At 36.9% G+C, this 12,632-nt stretch overlaps 1 protein-coding gene across 1 annotated transcript in view; it reads right to left on the bottom strand.

Moving 5' to 3' along the window:
• RIMS2 (regulating synaptic membrane exocytosis 2) overlaps positions 1–12,632 on the bottom strand; it is a 404,721-nt gene that overhangs the window by 301,838 nt on the left and 90,251 nt on the right. The window lies entirely within an intron of this gene.

Raw genomic sequence — 12,632 nt, 5'->3', positions numbered from 1 at the left:
GAGAGGGAAGAGGTAGGAGGGAATTACTCTCTTTCAAAGAGTAATGTAATGTAATACACATTAAGTTTCACAGATAAAAGCATCTTAGAATTGATTGTATAGAGTGATTAACTTTCAATGTGTTATCTGAAATGCTTATAAGTTATTCAAGTGAATATATAAGAAATCAAATGACCAAATTATAATAAAGCTTAGAAAAAAATGTCTGAGCTAGCGACATTAACTTGGAAATTATCAGCATACAGATGGGAGTAAGTCATATCGTTTAGGAAGAAGGGATAAAGTAAGATATGAAGAGAATCCAGAAAGGATTCCAGCATTCAGAGTTTGAGTTAAGGGGGAAAAAGAGAAAAGAAGGAAGGAGAAAGAGGGAGAGACAGGGGTCTCTGAACCAAATAGAAGAGTTTCCTAAAAAGGAGGAAAAATCAACTGTATTGAATGATTTCTACACAACAAGCAAGATGGGGAGCTAAAAAGTGTGCTTTTTTTATTTGGCAACAAGAAATCTAAAAGGATGTTAGAAAAAGCCGTTTGGAAAAACTGATGAGAACTAAAATCAGACAGAAGTAATTGAAGAGTCAAAGGGAGGTGAGGAAATAAAAAATTGTGTACAGACCAATTGTTTTAAAAGTGAAATCCTCAGAATACCATCATCTGCATCAACTGAGAGCTTGCTAAAAATGCAAATTCTTGTGCCCCACCACAGACCTACTCAATCAGAAACTGTTGTTGAGGCCTAGCAATCAGCATTTTAAATAAGCCCTCCAGGTGATTATGATCCCATTAATGTTGGAGGAACACTGGAGACAATTCTTTTAAGAAGCTAATTTGTGAAAGAGAATGAAGCTATGCTAACAAAATAGCAAAATGCTATTTGTAGAACGAAACCCAGTCTTTAACCTGTGAACTAGAAGGCTGCTTCACACTCTTTTTCATGGCACAGATAGTTATAATACTAGTATAACACACTGGGATACATGAAGATGACCAGCCTATGGGATACTTATTTCCATGCATAGATGGCAGTACACAGGGTTAAGGGTATCTGTAGCTCAGAAAACCTGCAATCCATTTTAAATATACTATTGTTCCACAGCACACCATTGACAAATCTCTGAATTAAAGAACACACAGTTTGAGCCTGTAAATTTAAATTCTTGGCTGATGTATATGAAAGCATGAAAATTCAGCTCACAATCTCTCTTCTCCCCCTATGCTTGCACCTACGAAAAGCAGGAATGTAGTTCTGTTCTCTATAAATAAAGAAAATAAGCTATTTGCCCATTTAAAGCTAAAATTAAAATGTCTGATTGACTAAGAACACATGGTATATGGTAGACACTCAAAAAACATTTGTCGAATAAGTAAAAGTCAGTGTCACTACAAGAATTAAATAAATTAACATAAATCACAGAAAATAATTCTAAGCTGCTTGAACTAGTAGTATTTAGATAATACTTATTATTTAATATTTTTATTCAATATATCTCCATAGGGCAGAAGTAAGATAATAAGCTAAATCAATCCTTTAGTAGCAATACAAAAACATGTTGCCGGGCCTTCCAGTTCCAGGGAAAGAAATAGAAGACACAGAGAAGAACCACAAGGAAATTTGAGAACTAGCAAATACAATAACTGAAATAAAAACTGAATAGATGGGCTCAGCCGCTGAATAGAGAGGACAGCACAACAGCTCAATGAACTTGAAGATAAAACAATAGACACTATTTGATCTGAAAGAGAGAAAATAGACTTAAAAAAAAAAAAATGAAGAGAGGCTCAGGGACTTGAGGGACTAGACTAAAAGACCTAACATTCATATCACTGGATCTCAGAAGGAGAGGTGAAAGAAGATGGGGCTGAAAACCCCTCCAAGAAACAGTGGCTGAATTTTTCTCAAATTTGGCAAAGGACATTAGCCTTATAGACTCAAGATGCTAAATAAACCCCAAGCAGGATGAACTCAAAGAAATTTGTGCCAAGACACATCATAATCAAACTAAAAACTGAATATAAGGAAAATATCTTGAGAGCGACAAGAAAGAAACAATACCTGTAGGGTGAAAACAACTAGAATAACAATTTTCAGCAGAAACCATGGAAGCCTGAAGAAAGTGACACAATTATTTTTCAAGGGCTAACATAAAAGAAATGTTAGCTCTGAATTCTAAATATGGTGAAATTATCTTTCAAGGATGAATGAGAAATAAAAGACATTTTCATATGAGAGAAAACTAAGAGAATCTGTCACCACAAGACCTACCCTAAAAGGATAACTAAAGGAAGCTCTTGAAATAGAAAGGAAACAAACAAACAAAAAGAAACCTGGGAATATCAAGAAGGAATAAAGAGCATGGTAAGTAAAAATACTGGTAAATACAATAGATTTCCCTTCTCTCAAGTTTTCTAAATTTATGTTTGATGTTTGAAACAATGAGTATACCATTGTCTGATGTGATTTTCAACATATATAGAAGAAATATTTAAGACAATTACATTATAAATAGAGAAGGTAAAGGAACTAGTAAAATGACAACATCAGTAGAATGTGATAGTTATCCATATGGAATATATTACATGAAATAATCATTAAAAAACCTATGCAAAAAGATCCACTCAAAAACACTATAGATACATCAATAGGCATTCTAATAGATGCTCAGCGAGCCATAGGAAAGCAAGAAAAAGAAACCAGCGAAACGAAACCACAGAGGAAAAGAAGGAGCAAATAGAAAACAAAAAAGAAAATGGCAGACTGAATACTTAACATTATAAGTAATCACATGAAATGTAGTCTAAATACGACAATTAAAAGACAGGTTAGCAGGATGGATAACAAAATATGCTGTCCACAAGAAACCAACTTCAAATATAACAATATAGATAGGTTGAAAATAAAAGGCTAGGAAAAGATGCAAACATTAATTATAAAAGCAGAAGTGGCTATATTAATAACAATTAAAAGAAATGACTATTAGCAAAACAGAAACAACAAATTTAAAAGAACTGAAATCACACAGAGTATGTTCTCTGAACAAAATGGAACCAAACTAGAACTCAATAACATAAAAACCTTCAAAAATTTTAAAAAAAACTTCTAAATCATTTACTGGTCAAAGAAGAAGTCTCAAGGTAAAAAAAAATCAAAATAAATGTTAACGAACATACAACATATCAAAATTGTGAGACACAGCTATGAAATGCTGAAAGGAAGATGTATACTACTAAATGATTACATTAGAAACAAGGAAAAGTCTCAGATCAATAATCTTATTTCTCACCTTAAGAACCTAGAAAAAGAAGAGCAAAATACACTCAAAACAACCAAAAAGGAGGGATTTAAAAAGATAAAAAGCAGAAATCAATAAAATTAAGAAAAGAGAGATATCATTGAAAAAAACAAACAGTTCTTTGAAAAGATAAAATAAAACTAACACATAAAACCTCTTGCAAAATGGACAAACAAAAAACAAGAAAAGACACAAATTAAAATCAGGAATTAAAGAGTGGACACAGACCCTTCAGTTATCAAAAGGATATTAAGGGAACACTATGAACAACTCTCTATATATCAGTTTTCGACTTAGACAAAATGGATCAATTCTCAAAATAATGCAAACTACGGCAAGTCACCCAATATGACATAAATCATTTAAATAGCCCTGAGCCCGGGTGGTGCAGTGGTTAAGAGCTCATCTGCTAGCCAAAAGGTCAGCAGTTCGAATCCACCAGCTGCTCCTTGGAAACCCTATGGGGCAGTTCTACTCTGTTCTATAGGGTCATTACAAGTTAGAATTGACTCGACAGCAATGGGTTTGGAAACCCTGGTGGTGTAGTGATTAAGTGCTACAGCTGCTAACCAAAAGGTTGCCCGTTCGAATCCACCAGGCACTCCTTGGAAACTCTCAATGGCAATTCTACTCTCTCCTATAGGGTCCCTATGAGTTGCAACTGACTCGACGGCAACGGGTTTGGTTGTTTTTTTGTTTTTTTGGTGTAACTATTAAGGAAATCGAATTCATAATTTAAAAACTCCAGGCCCAGATGGTTTCACTACAGAATTCTACCAAACATTTAAATGAGAATTAAAACCAATTCCACAAAATCTTCAAAAACTAGAAAAGAAGGTGATGCTTTCCAACTCATTTTACAAGGCCAATACGACAGGAACCAAACAATGAAAGTGGAAAAAAAAAAAAAGCAAACAACATTAAAAAAGCTACAAATCAAGATCTTTTGTGAATATATAAATATAAATCTTTTGGATCATCAGGAGGCATCAATCACTAGAGGAGGACAACATGTTTGATGAAGTAGTGGGCGAATGAGGGCACGGGAGACACTCCGTGAGCTAGACTAGTAGAGTAGCCACAACCACGAACTCGAACATGCTGGCAATCATGAGGATGATTCAGGACAGGGCAACATTTCATTCTGTGGTACACCAGGTCACCATGAACGGGAACTGATTGGACAGCAGCTAACAATGGCAACACATGATTTGCCTTTTCATTGTTCTGACATTTACACGGGGAACACTAAAACAGTGGTGAGTAAAATTACTGACATGAAACTAAACTAGGAGTCACTGTTTCCTTCACTTCCACACACTCAGTAGAAAAAAAGAAGATAAAAGAGCAAGTTTCACTTAAGAAAGTCCTTGATGAAGCAAGTTATAATTTTATTAACTCTTAATAAAATATCTTTTTAGTATTCTGTGTGGCAATATGGTAAGTACGTATAAAGCACCATCTCAAGGAGGAGCACCTGTGTGATGGAGTTGTCAGTTAATCTAGGCAAGAGTCACCTTATTTGACCTCAGCTGGGAACATGCACATCCTGGATCTCAAATTTTTTGCAACTCTGTGCATGTAAATGACTGCAATTTTGAGGGGTTACAAATAAATTTTAGGAAGTATACAAATCACAAACATGGAATCCACAAATAATGAAGATCTACTATAGTTTATTTTCATAAAAAAATCATTCATGTTAACATGTAATGGCTTTTCACTGTTATTTTAAATGAATTAATAAATGTTTCCAGAAGTTCTGAATTCATTTTTAATAAGTATTGGTAGGTATATTCCACATAAACAAAAGATCTTTGGAATCCACAATAATTTTTAAGCATATAAAGAGACTCTGTGATAAAAAAAATTTGAGAACCACTGTAGTAGAGTAGCATATGTAGTATAATATACAGTACACTGCAGTATACTTGCAGGGTTGAGAAGCATTGCTATACTATACTATAGTATAAGCCTAGGCCCTATACTCAGAGATTACCACTTAACTGGCCTTGGATGGGGCCCACGTACTGGTAGGCTATAAAAACTGCCCAAATGACTCCAATGTATAGTCACCAGAGCACTGTAGTGTATAGATACATTATAAGGAGCACAGAGTGATACATACAGTGGAATTAAAAACAAACAAAAAATACCAAACCCAATGCTGTCAAGTCGATGCCCACTCATAGCAACCCTATAGACAGAGAAGAACTGTGCTGTAGAGTTTCCAAGGGGCACCTGGTGGATTCGAACTGCCAACTTTTTGGTTAGCATACACAGCACTTAACCACTAGGCCAAGAGGGTTTCCACCATGGCATTAGTATTAGTTTAATATCATTTTAGTGTGTTATCTAATCTAATCAACACAGGTTTGCTGAAAATCCTAAGATAGTACATATTTAGGCTTTGCAGGCCACATACAGCTTCGGTTGAATATCCTTCTTTGTTTCTCTTTACAACCTTTTAAACAAGTAAAATCCATTCTTAGCTCGCTGGCCATACAAAAACCACGTAGTTTATTTTCACAAAAGGAAATCTGAACATATAGAATATAGAATAATAGATTCAAATAGAAAAAAGATAACATGCAGTTCATATAGGTTTTTCTGGATAAATTCATTTTGTTGCTGAAGCTGATTTTAAGGACTTACCCAATGGTATGTATTAGCCAGTTAAGATTCGGTTAACTCCTATATCAGCAATCTTGCCATTACATGTTGCTTGTAACGTACTGATAGCTCTGAAAGCTGCAGATTTTCAAAAATAGTGGCTAGGACACAGTAAAAGTCAGTAGATCTAAAGGGCCAGATACGCTCAGACTGAGTCTCCAGTTCCAATATAAAACCACGGCTAACGAAAATACAAGAGCATATGACGTAGGAAGATAAAAAATTATCCATCATTAGTGTACGCCTTCTAAAAATCTTCCTTCTTCGAAATTACTAATATATTTCTTCTTTAATAATATGTGGTTGACTAAATTATTATAATATTACATACATTAGAATTCATTTTAATAAGTAAACAGTAGGAAACTGTTCTAGGGTTCTCTGGGTACAAAAAAGACCTTAAGTAACTTACATTCTGGAAAGGTAAGCAGGTAAAACAGCACAGCACAACACAACATATAACATAACTTAGTATAATATCCTATTTCATTACATCTAACATATTATACCCCCACATGTCTGTCAGTTTGTCATACTGTGGGGGCTTGTGTGTTGTTGTGATCCTGAAAGTTATGCCACCAGTATTCAAATGCCAGCAGGGTCACCCATCACTGACAAGTTTCAGCTGGGCTTCCAGACTAAGACAGGCTAGGAGGAAAGACCTGGCAGTCTACTTCTGAAAAGAAATACCCAGTGAAAACCTTATGAATAGCAGTGGCACACTGTCGGATACACTGCTGGAAGATGAGCCTCCCAGGTTGGAAGGCACTCAAAAGACAACTGGAGAAAAGTTGCCTCCTCAAAGTAAAGTCAACCTTAATGACATAGATGGATTTGAGCTTTTGGGACCTTCATTTGCTGAAGTGGCATCATTCAAAATGAGAAGAAACAGCTGTAAACATCCATTAATAACTGGAACATGTAATGTATGAAGTATTCTAGGAAAATTGAAAATTGTCAAAAATGAAATGGAACACATAAAGATTGATATCCTAGGCATTAGTGAGCTGAAATGGATTGAATCAGACAATCATATGGTTCAATATGCTGGGAATGACAACTTGAAGAGGAATAGAGTTGCATCCATCATCAAAAAGAACATTTCAAGATCTATCCTGAAGTACAATGCTGTCAGTGACAGGATAATACCCATATGCCCACAAGGAAGACCAGTTAATATGACTGTTATTCAAATATGCACCAACCACTAGGGCTAAAGATGAGGAAATTGAAGATTTTTACCAATTTCTGCAGTCTGAAATTGATCGAACATGAAATCATGATGCATTGAAAATTACTGGTGATTGGAATGCAAAAGTTGGAAACAAAGAAGAAGGGTCAGTAGTTGGAAAATATGGCCTTGGTGATAGAAAAGATGCCAGTGATCGCATGATAGAATTTTGCAAGACCAATGACTTTTTCATTGCAAATACCTTTTTTCACCAACATAAAAGGCAGCTATACACATGAACCTCACCAAATGGAATACACAGGAATCAAATCGACTACATCTGTGGAAAGAGGCAACGGAAAACCTCAATGTCATCAGTTAGAACAAGGTCAGGGGCCGATTGCTGAACACATCATCGATTGTTCCTATGCAAGTGCAAGCTGAAGCTGAAGAAAATCAGAACAACTTCACAAGAGGCAAAGTACGAACTTGAGTATATCTCACCTGAATTTAGAGACTACCCCAAGAACAGATTTGGCATGCTGAACACTAATGATGGAAGGCCACACAAGTTGTGGAAGGATATCAAATATGAAGAAAGGAAGAGGTCGTTAAAAATTAAAAAAAGACCTAAAGGGATGTGAGAAGAGACTCTTGAATGTTGGGTAGCTAGGGCAAAAGGAAGAAATGATGAACTAAAAGAGCTGAACACAAGATTTCAAAGGACGACTTGAGAAGACAAAGTAAAGTATTATAGTGACAAGTGCAAAGAGCTGGAGATAGAAAACCAAAAGGGAAGAACATCCTCAGTATTTCCCAAGCTAAAAGAACTGAAGAAAAAATTCAAGCCTAGAGTTGCAACAGTGAAGGATTCTACAGGGAAAATAATAAACCATGCAGGAAGCATCAAAAGAAGATGGAAGGAATACATGGTAGTTATACCAAAAAGAACTGGTTGATGTTTAACCATTTCAGGAGGTAGCATATGATCAGGAAACGATGGTACTGAAAGAAGTCCAAGCTGCACTGGGGGCACTGGTGAAAAACAAGACTCCAGGAATTGATGGAATATCAACTGAGATGTTTCAACAAACGGATGCAGTGCTGAAAGTGCTTACTCATCTATACTAAGAAATTTGGAAGACAGTTACCTGGCCAGCCGACTGGAAGAGATCCATATTTATTCCTATTCCCAAGAAAAGTGATCTCACCAAATGTGGAAATTACTGAACAATATCACTGATATTACATCCAAGTAAAATTTTGCTGAAGATCATTCAAAACTGGCTGTAGCAGTATATCAAGAGGGAACTGCCAGAAATTCGAGCCAGATTCAGAAGAGGATGTGGTGCCAGGGATATCATTGCTGATGTCAGATGGATCTTGGCTGGAAGCAGAGAATACCAGAAAGATGTTTACCTGTGTTTTATTTACTATGCAAAAGCATTCAACTGTGTGGATCTTAACAAATTATGGATAACATTGCGAAGAATGAGAATTCCAGAACACTTAATTGTGCTCATGAGGAACCTGTACATGGATCAAGAGGCAGTCATTTAAACAGAACAAGGGAATACTGCATGGTTTAAAGTCAGGAAAGGTGTGCATCAGGGTTGTATCTTTTCACCATACCTATTCAATTTATATGCTGGGCAAATAATCCAAGAAGTTGGACTCTATGAGGAAAAGTGGGGCATCGAGATTCGAGGAAGATGCATTAACTACCTGCATTACGCAGATGACACGACCTTGCTTGCTGAAAGAAAAGAGGACTTGAAGCACTTACTGATGATGATCAAAGACCACAGCCTTCAGTATGGATTACAGCTCAACATAAAGAAAACAAAAATTCTCACAACTGCACCAATAAGCAACATTATGATAAACGGGGAAAAGACAGAAGTTGTCAAAGATTTCATTTTACTTGGATCCACTATCAACACCCAGGGAAGCAGCAGTCAAGAAATCAAAAGACACATTGCATTGGGCAAATCTGCTGCAAAAGGCCTCTTTAAAGTGTTGAAAAGCAATGATGTCACCGTGAAGACTAAGGTGCGCCTGATCCAATCCATGGTGTTTTCAATCGCCTCATATGCATGTGAAAGCTGAACAATGAATGAGGAGGACCAAAGAAGAACTGATGCCTTTGAATTGTGGTGTTGGTGAAGAACATCGAATATACCATAGACTGGAAAAAGAGTGAATAAATCTGTCTTGGAAGAAGTACAACCAGAATGCTCCTCAGAAGCAAGGATGGCGAGGCTACGTCTCACATACTTTGGACATGTTATCAGGAGGGATCAGTCCCTGGAGAAGGACATCAGGCTTGGTAAATTAGAGGGTCAGAGAAAAAGAGGAAGACCTTCAAGGAGATGGATTGACACAGTGGCTGCAACACTGGGCTCAAGCATAGCAATGATTGGGAGGGTGGTATGGGATCAGGCAGGGTTTCGTTCTGTTGTACATGGTATCACTACGAGTCAGAACAAACTCGAAGGCACCTAACAACAACAAGATGGTATAAATAAAAACATGTACTATTATTTTATTTTAAAAAAGTGCTGCCATTAAACAATGACAAGCATTTGGTGGTGAGAAGTATTCCTATTTCAAAAATGTTGTGGTGTAAAAAAATGTGCTTCACAGAATTAAAAAATTATGCTATTTCGTGCAAAAAATTGTTGATTGTTCAGAAAGGGGAGAGATTAATACTTAGAAAATTCTTCAAAACAGAGGTGATATTTAACTGTACCTGGGCCCCGGCAGCTCAGTGGTTAAAGCAATCGAATGCTAACTGAAAGTTTGGTGGTTGGAAACCACCAGCAGCTCCGTGGGAGAAATATGTGGCAGCCTGACTCCATAGAGCTTACAGCCTTGGAAACCCTATGGGGTCGTGATGAGTTGGAATCCACTTGATGGTAGTGGGTTTTTTGTTTTTACAAAGATGCAGTAAGATTTTCTCCTTTAACAAAAACCAAAATATTGATTAAATTCAATTTGCATGTACTCCACACTTTGATCCAGGTAGCTGAACACACCTAGAGAGAAACAAAAACCCCGCTAATATCCATTTTTTTTACAACCACTAACTCTAAGCTAGCTCTTAGTGCTTCCAGGCAATCTTACTTCATTAGTTCATTATCTCTCCCATTCTCCTATACAAGAATTGCACATTTTCTATATCCATAGGCCTCTATCTCCTCCTCCATCCTGATTGTTACATAATTGTCCTGCTTCCTTTTCTACTTCTAGAAAACAGAAATAGTCAGAAAAGATGTTCCACATTCCCAGAATCAACCATATTTACTAACCTACATGCATCTGTATTCACAAATTCTGCCTTCTTTCCTGTTATTATGAACAAGGTGTCCCTGCTCTAATCAAAGATCATCTCACTCACTAGAATACTGAATCCCATCTTCTTTCATTACTTGAGGATAAGTAATGACAGAGCAATTGTCTTGTCTCTCTCTTGCATCATCAAATTTTCCTTCTCTACTGGATTATTCCCATAAGCACCCAGCTATGCTGTATTATCTCCTATCTTAAAAAAAGAAAAATTCCTCATCCTCAGCAATCACTCCATTTTTTCTGTTCCTCTACAAAGTAAAGCTCCCAAAAGAGTTGTCTATATTCACTATTTCCAATTCCTCCTATCTCATCCTTTTTTTCTTGAACCCACCATAAACTTTCAACTCTACCACTCCACTGAAAGTGTGCTTTGTCCCATCACTATCACCAACACCTTGCTCCTGCATTGTTCAATTCGGTGGTTATCAATCTTCATCTTATCTGACCCCTCAGCAGCAAGTGGCATAAACACTTCTTGAAATGTTTTCTTCAGTTGGATTCCTGGAATATCACGTTCCTTCTAGTTTTCCTTCTACTTCACTGGCCACTTATTCTTAATTTGTTTTACTGGTTTCTCCTTATCTCCTTGACCTCTAATTGTGGGAGTACCTCATGGCTTCTGAGTTATTTTTTCCAGAAACACACTCCCTTAGTAGTCTCTTCCAGTTTCACGGTTTTAAACATCATACACATGTTGATGACTTCCGAATTTATATGTACAAATTGAACAATGCCAGTGAGCTCTAGGTTTGTAAAACCAATAATTACACAACCTCTCCATTTAGGTATCTAGTAAGAAATTCAAACTTATTCTGTACAAATATAAGCCCTTGATTACCTACACCTCCTCCCCCCCAAAAAAAAAACCTCTGCGGAAATTCTGCCATAATTTCCTCATTAATTAATGGCAACTCCTTCCTTCCACTTGATAAGGCTAAAATCTTTGGAGTCATCCTTAGCTCCTCTTTTTGTCTCACACCCCACCACTAAACCATCAGAAAATCCTGTTGGCTGTACCTTCAAAATATATTCAAAATCTGACCACCTCTTATCACCTCCCCTACTACCAAACTGGTACAAACCACCATTATAGCTCATTAGGTATTGTAACTGGTTTCCCAGAATCCATATTTGCTTCTTTCAATTGTATATTCAAAGCAGCATAAGAGTCATCCTTAAAATGTAAGTCAGATCAAGACATTGAAACTAAAAGGACCTCAGAGATCATGGTCTCCAGACCTTCTGTTAGCCCAAGACAGGAGCCATTCCCAAAGCCAACTCTTCAGACAGGAATTGGACTGGACTATAAGATAGAAAATGAAACTGGTGAGGAGTGAGCTTCTTGGATCAAGTAGACACCTGAGACTACGTGGGCAGCTCCTGTGTAGAGGGGAGATGAGAAAGCAGAGGGGGACAGAACCTGGCTGAATGGACACGGTAAGAGAGGGTGGAGAGGAGTGTGGTGACTCACTAGGGGGAGAGCAACTAGGAGGATATAGTGAGGTGTGTATAAATTTTTGTATGAGAGACCGACTTGATTTGTAAACTTTCACTTAAATCACAATAAAAATTAAAAAAAAAAAACCATAAGTCAGATCAAGACAGGTTTTTATTCAAAACCTTGCTTCTCATCTCATTTATAGTGAAAATCAAAGTTCCTACATGATCTGGCCTCCTGCTACTACTTCTGTGACCTCAGGGAATCTGTCTGTTTTTATTGTTGTTGAGTCTTTTGTTTGCTTGTTTCGTTTATGTTTTTTTACTGCTGTAGCCTAAAAACCCAGTACCCAGCTGTAGCCTAGAATACAAATATATTCACAAATCAATTCAAGTATCAAGTCTAGGCATTTTCACACTTCTTTCTGCAATGGAAGTCTCTTTCCTAACAACAACAACAAAAAAAGCCAAACCCATTGCCATTGAGTCGATTCCGACTCATAGCAACCCTATAGGACAGAGTAGAACTGCCCCATGCAGTTTCCAGGAGCACTTGGTGGATTCAAACTGCTGACCTTTTGGTTAGCAACTGTAGCTCTCAACCAGAACCCCCAAATATAAAACTGGTTAAGAATAAAGTCTGGTTAAAACAAAGTGGAAGATCCAGATACCTAACCATCTGGATATGCCCACTTACTATATTCAGAGGT

This window comes from Loxodonta africana, chromosome 14, assembly GCF_030014295.1.
Source record: "Loxodonta africana isolate mLoxAfr1 chromosome 14, mLoxAfr1.hap2, whole genome shotgun sequence".
NCBI classification, from domain to species: domain Eukaryota; kingdom Metazoa; phylum Chordata; class Mammalia; order Proboscidea; family Elephantidae; genus Loxodonta; species Loxodonta africana.
The sequence above is the reverse complement of the archived record's forward strand: the minus strand, read 5'-3'. Positions and strand labels throughout refer to the sequence as shown.